We start from the raw sequence: 16,423 nt of genomic DNA on the forward strand, positions 1-16,423 counted from the left end.
GCCTGGTCCCAAGGCATCCTTTGTTTTGGGATGAATCCCACAGGGATGGACCCTGGCAGGTCAGATCAGCGGGGGGTTGCTGAAAGCAGCAGGCAGAAACCCAGCATCTCCCGCAGCCCTACAAGGAACGCACTGGTCTGAGGCCAAGAACCGTTTCAGTAGCGCTGCAAGTGTTTATCAGTGCTGGGAAGGACACAAATAGCATTGTCCATCCAGGGCAGGAGGCTCTGTCAGAGTAACCCGTGAAGTCTTCCATGAGCAACGCTTGGATTAAACATAGGAGTCGAGTCTTGGCATTTGTGGAGCTGGAACCGGTGATAGGGTGAGCGAAGCACGCTGCAAACCTGTGTGTGCAGGGAAACAAGTGCCTACAAATGGGTCTTCTGTGTCCCCTGCAGATGGAGACAAACATCAGCTCGGGCTGTTGGCTGTCTTCTCAGCTCTTCCCCATCGTGTGCCATTTATGGTGTGTTGGGCTAATTCTCCATGCTGTAGGTGTTTGAACAGCCCATTAAAACTCACGGTGCTGGTCACTTCTCAGGCAAGAAGGAATATTCCATAACATAGGAGGGTTTGTTGCTTGTTTATTTCCAGAGCCAAATCCTTATTCCTTTCCAGCTCTGCAAGTAGCAAAACGGAGCAGTGGTAGACACAGGCTGCGCTGTGGAATTTGTTGCTGGTCTGGTATAAACAGCCCATCCTGTGTATTGACCTAATGTAAACAGCCAGTAGCCTATATAAACACCCTGCAGTTGAGCCCAGGCTAAACGAAGCCCTGAAGTATGTTTGAGCAGCGAGAAATCAGACATCAATACATGCATTTCCAAGTCGTAAACTGGCGTTCCTCTGCTTGCAGAAAGAATTCTCTTCTCTGCAAGTTTCTTGGGAATCTGGCATCACGCAGCTTGCAGTCACCCCAAGGAGCGGGGTTGGTTGGGGATGTTGCTGCTGTCTCACAGCCCTCTCGGTTGAGCACTTCCTAGCAGGGGAAGAGGTGCTCAACAGCAGGGTACAACGGAGCAGGTTCAGCCTCAACAACCCAAAGGGGATTCTGCACGTTTCAAAGTGTCCCATTGGAAGAAACTAACTCAATCTGATGTGTTAGACCGCGTTTTCACAGGTGGGGATCCATAAAGCCACCTTTAAGACCTGGACTGAAAAGTTGTCTCAGTTGAGAAAACTCCTCTTTATTCAGGGTAAAATCGCTGTCATTCAGAATTACACCTCTTCTCCCCCCCTCCTCCTTTTAGAGGCAGCTCGCTCTGCAAATCCCAGCCGTTCTTCAAGAAATACATTAAATGCCCTCTAAAATGCACTCCGCAGACCAAGCTTAATCTTGTAGATTTGACTACACAGCTATCTCATTGTTTTACTCAGAGGCGCACAGTGAACTGAGCTGGAATTAAATGGAAATGTGAAGGAGAAGGCACAAAGGACAAACTGATGGAAAAGAGGACTAAAAGGGGGACCCCTCCTAAAGCTATACTTAGCAACAGCAGGGAAAGAAAATACACAGATGCAGTTATTTTGGGTGGCTGAGAGAAACTGCAGAAAGAAAACAAGCCTTTTATCTTGAAATACTCCATCTAACTTCAGCCCACCTTGGCAGATAGCTGTTTGCTCTGCAAGGAGAAAGGAACCAGACGGTTCTTGTGTTTCTAATGGCTATCTACATGACAAATGCCATCTCCCAGGTCAGCAGTCACTGCTGGAAGCTCCACTGGAGCGCGTGTGGGGGCAAGTGATCAAGAGAACATGATTTTTTTCTTATTTTTTCTTTATTTCCCTTATTTTTTCACCCCTTTATTTTTTCCCCCTCCTGTCCTAAACCAGTCTGGGATGGGAACGACACCAGCCCGGGATGGGAACGACACCAGCCCATCAAACACCTTTGGGTGTATCTTCGCCTTCACGGGGTGGATGGAGGACTGTGGTTAGGTGTCAGTTCAGCACTTTTGACCAACTGGGTTTATTGCAAGCATACAAGGATGAGCTGCCCTGTGTAACCATGCCTCCTGCAAGACGGTGGGTGTTTTGCATCCATACCAAGAGTAAAGGACGAGGCAGAATTCAGCCCGAGGTGAACTCTGCTGGGGCACAGTGCAATAGGTTTCTGTACTGCTGAACCATGTAATGAATCCCAGGGTTGGTGCTAATGCACAGCTAGTGGAGATGTGCTACATGGTTCAACTGCCCATAAAGTGGTGGCTAAGCACTGGTCCAGTGTTCAATCGTGCAGAGGAAGCTCAACAGTAGCAGTAAAACCATACCATGTAAAACTACAGCAGTTAGCACTAAACAAAGGCAGAAAACAGCATTAAAGTTGAATTAAAACAGCCTTTGTACATAGGGAGTCAGAGGGGAAAGCAGGCTGAAGGCTTCCACTTGAAGTCCCGAAGGAAACATTCATATTCAGAAGGCAGTTTCACAGCAAAAATGACTCTTCACACTGCTTTAAAGCCACCTTGAGCTGTTTAGCTATTCATAGGAATTTATTGGAGTGAATGTTAAAAATACGCTTACCTGGAAGCCTATTGGGACAGCTGCACCATTAACCCCATATTTTCACTACAGAAACAATGACTTTGCCTCAAACAGCTGTGCTGTGTGAAAAAGATGCCCTAGGTTGCTTTGAAGAGCAGGAACCTGCATCCATCCTACTTCAGTTAGAGTTTCCCCAAATGAAAACTAAACCACACTGTTAAAATAAGCTTAATTGGCTATCAAATAACAGGAGAAAAAGAAGAAAAGGAAGAGATACCTTAGCAAATGTGAAACATCGCAGGCAGAATGGTTACTGCCAGAGCAAGACTCGGAAATAATGAAGTAAATGTGAATGCTGAGGTCTAACTGGAATTTAGCACAGAAACATTACAACGGTGTTGTGCACTACCCTGCACATCCTGTATCAGCAACCAGTGAATACATCCCCCCAGGCACTCAGAAATAAGTTTGTGTATATTTACAGGAGTCTGTGGTGTCCTGCAGCACCCTGTATGTGCCATCTTACCCTTACAGTGTAAGAAATGCCATACACTGAACCGCAAGAACATCAGTTATTGAGAGAACTTCACATCATTTCCTTCCTTAGTTCTCCTCCCCCCCACTGGTGAGGGCCACCATAGGGTCAAAGGTACCTACAGAGGTTCAAAAGCATCGTCCAGTTTGTGTAAGGCTCTGCTTTCCTAAGGTGTTAGTTATAACGAAGACCCTTCATTATGAAACTTGAGAAGACAAAAAGGAATCTACATAAAGTCTTACTCTCAACAGCTCAATTCCCCAAGGTCAGGAAAAGGGAGAAGTAAGGCATTGCTGCGAACACTTACCGCAACTAACCAGAGCATGGCCACCCACCTTTGAGCTCTAATAAATCCCAGCTTCTGGAGGTCTCTGCAGTGGGTGTATAAATTCAGATCTGTTAATTCCAGCTGCTTCCTATTTCCTTTGCAGCACTAAAGATAGTAAGCTACTGGCAGAGAGCGATGATGAGGGTCACCTGAGAAGAGGTGTGCTCCTGACAGGTCACACCTGAAACAAATGTAGACAAGCTCACTCACAACATCACTTTGAAGAGAATCTGGGAACTTGCCTATTTTTTTTCCTAATAATAATATTGGCTGGTGTGTGTGCATGTATATATTATATATACATATGTATAATGTATGTATTAATGCATACTAATATATCAAAGGTGGTGCCCAGAGGATGGTGCCAGACCCTTTCCAGCAGTGCCCAGTGACAGGACGAGGAGCAATGGCCATAAACTGAACCACAACAAGTGTCAGCTCAACACAAGGAAGAACTTCTTTATGTGAGGGGGGCAGAGCACTGGCACAGGCTGCCCCGGGGGGGGGGGTTGTGGAGTCTCCCTCTCTGGAGCCATCCCAAACCCACCTGGACACGTTCCTGTGTGCCCTGCTCTGGGTGGCCCTGCCGTGGCAGCACCTTCAATTCAAAACGAGTGGATGTGGAAGTGATACAGCTGTTTTAAAAGCGAGTATTGGTGATCTATCATTTGTTTAAAGGATTTGTTAATGCATTTATCATTTCTTTACAGGAGGAAGGTACCATTAAGGCACTTTTCTGTCACAGGAATACAGGTTTCAGCCGCACACAACAGCCTTCAAGGTTTTATGGGGATGAATCAAATCCTTTCAAGGTCTCAGATGAGCATGGCTGCAGCTAAATCTGTGTTGTATCAATAGAAACTGTGCAACTGGCAAGCTTAAAGTGATCAGCCTGGAACTATCTGGTTTTTCTACCCACGCATTTAGTGAGCCAGCAAGATGCCGCTTCCAATGTTAAAACCATGGATAGCCTTTGGGCTGCAGCAAAGCTTCCTAACACACACAGATGTTTTCCCACATTGGAGCAAGGCACGAGCCCTGCTCTGTGTCTTGCTTGGTAAGGACATGCCTGAGGGTGCCTGTTTTGTGTGGAGAAAGGGGCTATGGACCAAGCCCTGCGCTGTTGGCTTTCCTCTGGCTGCTTGGGGGGGCTCTGGCTGGTGTCCCCCCCATCAGCCCCACCATGGAGGCATGGGGACCCGAGTTGGTAGCACCATGTTCCCATGGGGCAGGAGTGTGACCCCAAACCTCTTAGCAGCACAGGCATGGCTTCGTGGAGATACTAAGGCTTACAGAAACAGCCTAAGCTGCACTCTGGACTGGGGTGGTGGTAGCTGTGAGGTGTCCCTGGGACCTGACAACTCAGACACCTCCACGTTCATACTCACTAATGCTAGCTGTTTTAATAGACACGCAAATTCAAAGCTTTTCAACAATTAAGGAATGCATTCCTTTAGAAACATAGGGGGGGTGAAGGTTTTCATCTCCATCTTTAGGAATCGCATTCGTATTCTTCAGCATTCCCAGTCCCAAAAGCTTTAGCATGATGGGTGTGCAGCAGAAGGTCATTTAAAAGGAGAGGCTGAGGCATGTGAAATCAGGAATAACTGAAAGCAAAGCTTGACTCGAAAAGCCAAACTTTCCTAATTAAACTCATTTCAGTGTGATGGGTGGCTCTGGTTTGCATAGCCAGCTCTGTGAGCGTACATCTGGGAAATAGCAAACTACCGTCCAGAAAACATGTCAGATGCTTTAGATTAGGGATTAGATTTTTAGGCTTTCCTCAGTTCCCTTGTTATACGTATCATTTCAAGGCAGCTGATGTGCCAGTTGCCATAAACCCTGTTTAAATATTCTCCATGTCTAACAATGCCACCAAAGGGAACGGAGTACTGAAAACCACTCTGGCTCAGCGCGACCTTTTTCCTCTGGAGAGCCTGCAAACGCTGCTCTCACCGGCTCTGTTAGTGGCCTTTACAGGACAGCTGTATTTCTAACAGCTCAGATGGTTCAGATCTGGTCACGTATGTGCTGTTTCAGAGGTTTCAACGACAGATCCAAATCTTGAAGCTCCATACTGAGCATGATGTTTATCATATGGCCAAGGAGTAGAGACTTTCCCATATTATTTGTATCAGAGCATACAAGCACAATGCAAGCCCCGTCAGAGATGCTGCTCCCCGCCCAGCACCGCTGTAGATTGCATCTGCCTGCTGGTTTAGACATCACCATAACTCACAGTCCTTCGTTTTGCTCCGCTGTGAATGATGGACAGAAACGGGCAATGCGCAAGAGCCTGGCATGTGGGTTTTGAAGGACATCATCTAACTGTGTCCAGACTTGTGTCTCCCCCTATGTATATAAATTTACCTGCCTCCGTTTCTATTTAAATGGTCTTAAGTATTTATTGTCAGCTTTCTCACTCACGTGCACCCCCAGCACAGGCAATGGAAATAAATCCACGATACCTCACAGTGATCAGACTGTTTTGTATGTAGCTACAAGTTCATCTCACTGATTTTAATGTCTATAGGCCACCTATCACCTAATGATGATATACCTGAACAGATGCGGTATTTTGAGATAGTAAGGGTAAGGTACCACACTGAGGAATGCCGTATAAACCTAGATGGGCTGAAAAAAACCTAGTGATGTTTTACAGCTTGTGGAAGACATCAAAATATCCATAGAAGCATCTCTTTAAGCTTCCAAAAGGGTTGTACAAAGCTCCAGGTTCTTGCTCAATTACCTGTTTCTTCTCAGCCTTTGTATTTAAAAATGATGCTGTCGTGTGCGTGTTTCTTAGTCCCTTTTGAGAATAATCTCTAAAAGGTCAGTATGTCCACAGCATATTAACACAGTCTGCTTAAAACCATTTCATATTCTGCTACCCATAGGAATAGGTCATTCTGATGGGTAACCACTTCAAGCAAAGGAGGCAAATTAGGTTTTGCTGAGCTGGCAAGATGCATCCGAAACCTGAATGTTTTGGGAGGCAGGTTCAGGGAGGATTTTGTACCCTAAGATTCCTTTTATTTATAGCTTGCGATTTGCTTACACCGCTGGATACCAATTATTCCAGAAGTTAATGAGCTGTGTAATTTCCCATAAAACAACAATCTCATGCAAAATATTTTAGTAAAGGAAACACTATAATTGAGGGGGAAAGGGGGAGGGTGGGGGCTGTGTGTTTCCCCCATAAAATAAACAAAAGGAAATTCTTTCAAAGCACTTTTGTGAGCGCTGTGTGGTTAATAATTCATTATGCAAAAGTGCTCAGCATGAGATGGATTCTCTAAGGAATGGTGGGCTGAGGAGGACAAACCTCAGAGCTAAAGAGAGTGAATTACATCCAGCAAGAGCTGTGGCCCAGGCTCCAAGGGCTCTCCCAGGAAGCTGTGTCAGAATGCTTTCCATCTTCTCCCATGACCTTTTAGGCAGCAGGGCTCTAACAGCAGCAGCAGCTCCTTCCTCTCTCTGAAAGCAGCTACCACGTTCCCTACGTGACAGATCCAGACTGGGGTCCATCTGGTTGCTGCCGGACATGCTTTTGCTGGGCCCAAAGTGAAATGAAGTGCATCTGAGAGTTCATTTCCTCACATTTCCTCCTACCGCGGGCAGCTCTGCACTTGCTGCCTGGTGCTGTGGAGCACGTACCATGACCCTGAAGCACTGGAAGCAGACCACTCAGAATACCTTGCTGTGTATCTGGACATGGTTAAGGCAGTAAATTATACCCATCGTTGCCCATGAGAGAAACCACCAGCTTTCTCCTCCAGATAACTTACGGACAGGGGCTTGAGCTGAAGGTGCTCGGATGAAGAGGATGCCCGAAGCAGAGGAAAGATAATTTTTCCCCATTCAAATGGCACAGACCAAAATATTCTCTCAAACACCTCATTATTCCTACTGAGGTAACATTTTGATTTGAAACATCTGTGGGTTCTTGAGACCTGACTGAACCTGACATTCCCAACCTTTGGCAACTGTATTACGCCTGGCATGCGTTTGTGTGCACGTGAGCCTTAGGGGAAAGGCAAGGGAGGACTGAGTGTGTTCTGGTACGGTGGCATCCCCGTCCAAACTCCTTCTAGGTATGGGGTACCAGCGACACCCCTATCCTTCTGCTTGTGCGCAGTCCTGCTCTCCATACAGAATAGGACTTGGTCCACCGCAAGTCTGAAGAGCCCATGTTACACCTCCAAAAGGATTTCCACAGAGGTCATTTCTGCCTTTTCACCCAAAAGGGGTTTCTGCCTCCCTTTACCTCTGCTAGATGACAGACCCAGGCCGAGGCTGCTGCAAAACCAGATTCCTGCATTTCCTTCCCAAACAAAGCTGGTACCTACCAAAATCATCCTTCTTTTCCAAGATCACGAAGGTTTTGACTACAAGCAGAAAGAAAAGACCCACAACGCGACAAACAGCACGATGAATTAACAGAAAACGGGAAAAAGGAGAAAAAAAACCTTCTTTCTAACACAACGATAATTTAAAGCCCTCCTCAATGGAGGCATTTCTGAATAACTAACGAGACTTGTCTCTGGTTAGCATAAAGGCATGCCTACTGTTGGGTCTTTGTATAGAAATCCTTGAGGAGGAAAAGATATATTCTCAGCAAAATCAAATGTTGTCAGCTCTTTAAGCCTTAGTGGGAACTGAAAACGTCAAGCTTATACCTGTTAGGCATCATTTAAATTGAAATATGGACCTTCTTCAGTCTTCAAAGTAATGCACTTCAGGTGATAATGATGGATTAATGTTGAGAGAAAACGACCCAGCAGCCTGTTAGTTACATTTTGGAATTGAGTGGGAGCACACCAAATTTTTCATGGATCTGCCAATTGGAGACAGCTGAAAAATGACGAGCGCACTCACTGCAGGCTTGGAGCATAAATATCCACCGATGAGCGCTTGAAAACATGGGAAAGCAGAGGCAGAGTTTGTTCAGATTCTGCTGCGTTTAGACTCGTGCTCAAACAGCGATGCACTGCTAACCAGTGCGGGTTTACAAGTTCAAAGAGCTGCCCCCTTTCCCAGTCAAGTTGCTTATAAGTTTCTTACAACATCACACAAATGCATTTTACAAGGCAGCTCCGTTCCTCACAAGATTAATTCAGTGCCCTTTAAACTGTGGGAGTCGTATTCAAATGTGGTTTAGATTAAAGTGATTTAGCATTATTCCAACATCCAGCAACATGAATGTATGTTTTCAATGGATGAATCTGAAATCAGCTGTTCTGCATTGTTAAGCCTCTTACAACAAGCTGTTTGGATTGCTGGCTGCTCAGCACCCCGAAGGGACAGATTAATCTCTGAACTCTCTAGCTGCCTCCTATTTAGAGCTCTCAAGCGTCTGCTGTTCATCTGGGCAGCCCTCAGACAAATAAGACAATTCACAGGAATCCATAACAAGCAACCCCAGACAGCGGTGAATTGGAGGTAACGCTCGCCCTGGGCACAGGCAGAGACGATGCTGCGCCGCCCTTTCCTTTGTAAATCCCACCGCTGAGGTTGGCAGGGTAACCCTCCCTGAGCTGGGAGAGTCACCTGGGGTGCTGAGGACACACGGTCTTAGTGAAGTAATGAGCATTCTGCCTGAAACCTGCCATGTGCCAGGCAGCCCAAAGCGATGCTGCTCAGGGGCGTAGCAAGAAGCCAGTGTAGCAGCAGCAAGAACAGAGATACAACGGCAAACCCTTCCTAATGCTGTTAGACGTAAGTAATAAAGTAGGAACAAAAGGGGGTTTCTTTCTTTCTGAAGGGAACAGTTAGCTTTTCCACTTCAGAGACCAGGGAGAAACGACTTTTGTTACCTGGAGCACTGAAAAGTGCAGGAAATGGGGCTCCGTGGATCACTCAGGCATTAAGCCTATGAACCCGAGTTCTTTTCCAGAGAGACAAGTAAAAAGCACAAGAAAATAAATGTAATTCAGTAACTGTTCAGAAGAGAAAAGCTGTGCTTTTGCTTATCAGTGAAACCTAACCAGTCATAGCAGGTGCGGGAAAAGAAAAACCCACCACACACAAAAACGTGCAGCAGGGACACCTCACTGACATATCTGGGTCCAGGTCTGAAAAGGAGACCTTTAGATCACCGGTACACAAATACACCGGTCTGCTGACACAGAAGTAGCTTGAATTCAAGGGGACTGTTTTCTAGGGGATTTATTACCTATGTTACCTGCTATAATTGGTTACTGGTCAAGAGGCTAGTGGAGCATCACAGAGGGGAGCGAGAACCACAAACACAGCCTATCATTCTGCCCCCGCCGTGCCCATCCTCTTGGTTCATCCAGCTAAACTGCGCCATAGAAGCCAGCACATTTCCTCAGGGCTTGCCCATGACCCTCCCAAAGGCCAGGGAAAGGAAGAAGCTGAGCTCCAGCTGTGACTGAAACCTCAGTTTCCCTATGAACAGTGACGGGAAACAAGAATACAGCTCATTTCTCTCTATCAGAAACCCTCCCCAGGTTCGATGCAGTAACTCTGCTAGCATACTTCCATCACAGGCACCACGAGAGACCTTCTGGGGCTGATCAAACGTTGAACATTCACAACGGCTCTCGCTGGAGCAGTGTGGGACAGTCATTTTGGCTGGAAAAGTCATGCTGTCAGTGACAGGACGCACGGGGAGACGTCACAGTCCTAGTGATCAAACAGGCACCCGTGGCCGGGCTGTGTTTGCATTCCTGGTCGGAGTCCCTGCCAGGACCTTCCCTCACCCCCAGGTCACTCTGCCAGCAGTTGCAACAGGAGGAGCATTTTTGTAGCCCACTGAACTGTTCACAGCCGGTGCCTTATCACACGTGTGCTTTCCCCCCTTTTCCCATTGCCGTAATTAATGCAGCTCACGTACAGAATCGGATACCTCCGATAGACCGGGCTCTAGCAAGTTCTGTAGCTCCCGTTTTTAGCCGTTTGGCTTCTTTCTGAAACTACCGCTTTTGAAAACCTTTGATTTCAACAGAAACATGGAATACGGCCAGCATAAATACTACCCTGAAACAACAAATCGGACCTGCGCAGTAACGACAGTCAAGTTCTTCCCACCTGTGCCAGTATTCCTATGGGACTCCAGCAGGCCTAAGTCAGAGCAGCCTTAAGGCAACTCCAATGTGCACCTAGGAAGTGGACGGGTCCAAAGGCTGGCATAGGAACAGGGGAGTGTCAGGATTACCATAGTTACTGTTTACTCACCATCTCTGACCCTACACAAAGTATAGATCATGTGGAACTAGGGGTGAAAGCCAGAGCCTTTAGTATAGAATGAAGCAATGGCTAGCAAGGAACAAGCATCAGAAGTCTGGCAATTAGATCAGCTTATCTCATCTCCTCGCAGCCCAGCTGCTCAGCAGAATTCTCCAAAGTAAGCTACCACTGCTATTCCTTCAGAGGGAAATAAATAATATATTCTTCAAAATGACCAAAAATAACCCCCGTGTGCAAGCTTTGTGCCTAAGCGGACAGGTCCGTCTGTTTTCACCCGAGCAAAGCTTCTCAGTTCAGTAAGAGGTTTGCCTTGGACACTGTTATGAATCATGTGAATTTCTGTCACATATTTGTGCCTGTATCGTTACGCCACCCATTAAAAAATGGGCTTTTTTCCTGTATCTAAGACATGCCAGGTCCCTAATGCAATAACATCATCCATGCGTTCTGTTGGATAGAGGACGCTCAAACAGGAGGGAGAGAGGTACGAAGTAAATTACAGCTTTAAAAGGCAAGCGCGGACAAAAGCAATGAGAGGAGACTTTGGCTCACGTTATTTCCACGTTCAGCCTTAGCTTGGCTTACATTGGTATGTGTCTGAGTCCTGGGCTGGTGAACCTCGGAAGACACAGGACTTCTTTCAGCTTTGAATTTCAATTTGGAAGCGAAATCTGACACTGAGCGAGTTTCACCTGGTTTTAGGTTTCATTGGAAAAGGAGGAAAGGGATGAGGAAACGCAGGTAGCTGTCAGAAGGCAATTACAGGGGAAGACGTGGGGTTGTGAGCAGCAGCGGCGCGGGGAGCATATTCATATGGCAAAAAGAAAAGCATCCTCAGGTGAGGAGCATCCGTATCCCTGAGTGTGCAATGTTGCTGTGTCTAATGGGGACGCAGAGAAAAGTGGGTTTGGTGCTCTTTAGGCAAACGCCTGTTTGCATGTGAGTTTTGTAAGCAGAAGGGAGACAAACCACTTCATCCCATAGGCTATCAGAAGGCACAGCCAGACTCTGCTGATTTTCCCACAAATATTGTCTGCCATGAAGCCCCATTTCCCCCCCAAAAAAAAGTTATGGGATGATAAAGCATTTGTCCCATAGCAAGATAAATGCACAACAGCTGGAACGTGAGACCTGGCACCAGAGGGCTTTTGCCAGCAGGGCAAAGCAAGCAGGAATGAAATTCCATGCCTCGTCTGTCCGCGCTGCATAAGAGCGCGGGGCCAACCTCCCTGGAGTGACAGCTCAGCGATTCATCATTGTAAGGGAAGCAGCTTACAAAGAGCATCAGAATCCTTGGCAGATGTGTGACACACTGATCGCAGTCTCCAAATCAAGTTTTACCAGTAAGAAAAACCCAAGGGAGGTTTCATTCTGTACCCCACAAACCCCCCGAAACAGGTCACGAACCATCTCAGCTGCCTCATTCCACCCTTCCCAAGTGCTGATTTTTATCAGCGGTTTCAAGTGCTTCCAGCTTAATTGATTTTGTGTTTTGTGCCTGTCCTGATCACAGGGAAAGCCTGTGGTCCAAGGGAAGCACAGCTGTAGGTGACTGGAAGGATTACTGCCCACACTGGGTCCTCTCCAGTGGCCTGCAGCTCTCCATCCCGCTCCCTGACATTCCTGCGCTCAAAAGCGGCAGTGTCTGCCCAGGGGCTGATAGTGCTCCTTTGTCACAAGCTCTCCCGCCTTCCCCTTAACCACTTTCTTCTCCCCATGCACAGATCATCTTCTTAGAAGGATTCAGATGTAAATATGGATATGGTTGGGAACCCCCCCTGCTTGACAGGTTATGCTGCAGCCTGTCAGAGAGCAAACTTGTGCTACTTACTACAGCACCAAAGCACTGCAGGCACAGAATGACACCCCAGGGGCTTTCCCTGCACTACCAGCTCCTTACGTCTTTCCAGCCATTCTCCAAATGTGACCATATGAAACTCTTAATCACCGAGTCAGAATAAAGGCAGTGATGATACGGGGAGAGATTTTCCCACAGCCTCCAGTACCCCGAGTAAACTACCCACATATTTATACAAAACCAGCTAAAAAAGTCTAATTGTACAACAGTTCACAAATTCACACATTAGCAGAACCCCTTTCTGGCAGACATTTCACTATGTGTGCTTTGGACTAGCATTTAGATGCCTGTGTGTTTTTAGACGTGTGTGTGTATGTATATATATATATGCACACGCACATGTATCAGCCCAAAACACTCAAGCCTGCAGAAGAACATCATCTTGGTTTTAATTTTGAGGAATATTTCCTTTCATTTTTTTTCTCTGCTTTTGGAGCAGTTGCATTATAGAACAGAACATCATCTTTAATGAAAACTGGGAAAGCTCCCAGCTTTTGACTTTAGGAGTTAAGGCCTAACACTGCACGCACTTTATTTCATGTCCTGTGAGCAGCAGTGGGGCTGCTGAAGGTGTGAAGTCAAACGTATATTTTGGTAGTTTAATATTAAAAAAGCCAGATCCTTGGTATATATTGCACAGCATTCACTGAAACAGGACCAGTACTGCACCAGTTTGGAACATGGCCCACATCAATCACATATAACCTGTCTAAACGTATATATGTATAATGTGAATGCCCCATCCTTGGCAGTGTTCAAGGCCAGGTTGGATGGGGCTTGGAGCAAGCTGCTCTAGTGGAAGGTGTCCCTGCCCGTGGCAAGGGGTTGGAGCTGGGTGAGCTTAAGGTCCTTTTCAATCAAAACCATTCTATGTACACAAATATACATATATATGTACACACACACAAGCATATTTTAGGCATAAATGAAGTATTTGATACATCTGGTCATTTTCTGAGTTTTTCAAACTCTGCTGTTCAAAGCAGAGCACAAGCTCAGCATTCAAACAGGAAAGCACACGCTGGACGGCTCTTGCTTAGCAGATTTCAGACACGTGTTCTGCACAAGTAAATAATCGGACTCTGTGACAAATTTTGCAATAGAGAAGCCTGGATTAGTTGGATTTTCCTTTACGTACTGGAATAAGCATTGCATGCGCTTGAGCGTGGAGCGTAGAGGTAGCCAGATCTAGTTCTCCCAAGAGCCCCAGCTCAGACATCACCAGTGGGAGGACTGGGAGGAATGCAACGGGCTCCTCAAAAACCCTCATGTACCCCAAGCACAGCAGAGGCACGGCAGCCTCACCACCCTGCTGCCAGCACCACAAGCACCAGGGAAATGTTACTCCTGACATAGGTTCAATGTAATCTAAACAAGAAACAGCACAGGGTTTAGAAACCACTAGGTCTGTCTTTTGCCCCCCCAGATAAATGCGTTTTGCGCTGCGCTACAAGATGTCACCATGACTGCAGCATGGTATGCAACGAGAAAGTCCGAGCTGTCAACAGAGACGATCCAAAACAAGCAGCACACTGTAAATCCACAAATAGCAAAATCAGGGCTTTCACTTACTTCTCCTTTTCTATGGATGTAGTCTAAAATGGGACTGAAATTACCTTTAGCAGCGTGGCTCTGAAACACTGACCTAAACAAGGCAGTAGGCATCTCCTGCTGCGCTTCAGAGCCATCCCTCTGGGAAGCCTCCCATTTTCAGTGCACAAGCGAAAACCATGGCAAAGGGGAAGACCTTGAAACCCCACATCATGATGCAAGCACTCTGTGACAAAGAGGCCGTGCAGGAGTCCCAAAGCTGATTACAACCCAGGTAATGACACATTGCCAGCCTCTCACCCCATCTGGCTGGAAAGGGTTTCACAGAAGCACTGGCCTTACCGCCTCACCTCTTCTTGTCTCTGGCATCTCACAGGCACCAGCCACATCCAAGCCACTGCAAAATGACTTCTTCACTTTCAGCTCTGTCTATGCCAAATGCTTTGGGTAGAAATTGTGAATGTGAAACAAGCATTTACAAGGACCTGAGGCTGAAGCGTCAGGGACAGTTTTTACAATGCAGTCCGAGGCTGAATGCTGCATCAGTTCAGGATAAAACGCGCTCCCTACCCTTAACTCCCACAGACTTCACAAGGAGCAGAGTAACACAGGCTGGAAAAAGTGGCAGTGTCTTCCCTAGTGTCTACCCTAATGGGACCTATTTTCTGGGAACCCCATTTAAATCCACGATCAATGAAGCTGTTGATAATGTAAGGTCTTTTCTCTCGTACGTGGTAAAAGAGCGAGAGGTTACAAATTTGATTGCTTCCAGCTAAGCAGCACTTTTATACCTTTTCAGCTTTAAGACTCCAGCCCTGCAAAGACGAAGCATATGTTTGGCTTTATTTATTGCATTGACTCCAGCGTGGTTACTTACCATATCTAAAAGTTAATCAATTAAATAAGCCTCTGCCTGGTTGAGATTAATTCCCGCATATGTGCTGTCTGGGGCACACAGTATAGTTTGTTTTATGAGAAACAATTGCTATCTTAATTTGCTGATTTAATTTAAAAAACCATTGACAGCTGTGCAACACAGCAACTGCACAAGCACAGCACAAGGAAGAATTCATTCCTGAAGGTTGGACTGTAGCCCTGCTAACATCAGCCAGGCTATTTGCACGCCCTGGTGTAAGACAGGGAAGAATCAGATATAGAGGCATTTCATCATCTCTAATTCGAAGCTTGATTCGGCTGTATGAATACAAAGAGCCACTGTGTGTAGCCACAGAGAAACCAAGAGTTAATGATGAAGCCTTACTGCAGAGTTTCTTCCCAGGCGCATCTTCTGCCGGATGCGCTGCGCTTTGCTTATTTTATTGTTGCTTGCATGAAAAACAAAGTAAATCGGGTTTGGCTTTCTGGGAATTATTTCTTAAACTATTCCAAAGTACTTTAGTGACAAAGCTCCGCTTAAACGTTCATGTTGCATTTTGACATTGCTTGGCTGCTTATTCTCATTATCCACTTCACTGGACTTCTGCCCTCCAGAAAGAAAAGAACTCCAACGACTATTTTACCCTCCAAGAAGAACATCAGCAGTTTTTCCCCCTCAAAAAGCTGTCGGAAGCCTGGCTTAGAAACACTGCGAGCAGAAAGCCTGCAACTCCGGGGAAGGAGGAAAGAAAACCCCCAAACCAAAGAAGGATGCAAAGTGACATCCCACTGACTTCATCTGCCTGTCACGCAGCAGCCCTGGCGCTGGCCACCCACCTCCCCGAGGAGAGCGGTGTTCAACGGGGCCACCTCCAGCAGGGAGACTGTCACTGCCTCAGCGTGGCCCTGACCTGCTGGAACAACGGGAGGAGAAGCAGCAATAAATCATGTTGGAGGGAGGCAGCTCTTGGAGGGGACCACAAGGTAAGAAACGGATTGCCCTAATCCTAAGGGCTGTTTGGACTCTTACAGTCACAGAATCAGCTGGGCTGGAAAAGACCTTTAAGACCCAAGTGTTCCCCAGCATTGCCAAGGCCACCACTAACCCATGGCACTGAGGGTCTAGTCTACACGGTTTGTGAACACTTCCAGGGATGGCAATTCCACCACTTCCCTGGGCAGCCTGTTCTCACCTTGCGTGCGCATGAGGAGAGGCACCAGGAAACGCAGGTTTCAAAGGCTAGAAACAAAGCAGCAACAGTTATCCTCAGGAACATCAAGAAGGAATATTTTATGGCCTATGAGTACTGGACCCTGGGTTGGAGGAGCCTCCTTGAGCTCCAGAGGGGAGCTGCGGGCTGAAAGAAGATGCCAGAAGGGCACACAATGGGGTTACAGTGCTTTGACTCGGCTCCTGCAAGCCTTTCACGAGAGCCCACTCCCCAGTGATGCTCTCCTGGAGGATCATAAACCCAAGGAATTTCAGATAACAGTCACTGAGCTTGGTCCCGGTGTCTTAACGTCTAATATTCATAGGGAAGGGTTTTTTCATGGCCAGAACTGTAGAGTCAAAACTCTT

This window comes from Pezoporus flaviventris, unplaced genomic scaffold (genome assembly GCF_033815535.1).
Source record: "Pezoporus flaviventris isolate CSIRO_AGI_PZ_B2104156 unplaced genomic scaffold, CSIRO_AGI_Pfla_v1 ptg000132l, whole genome shotgun sequence".
Taxonomy (NCBI): Eukaryota; Metazoa; Chordata; class Aves; order Psittaciformes; family Psittacidae; genus Pezoporus; species Pezoporus flaviventris.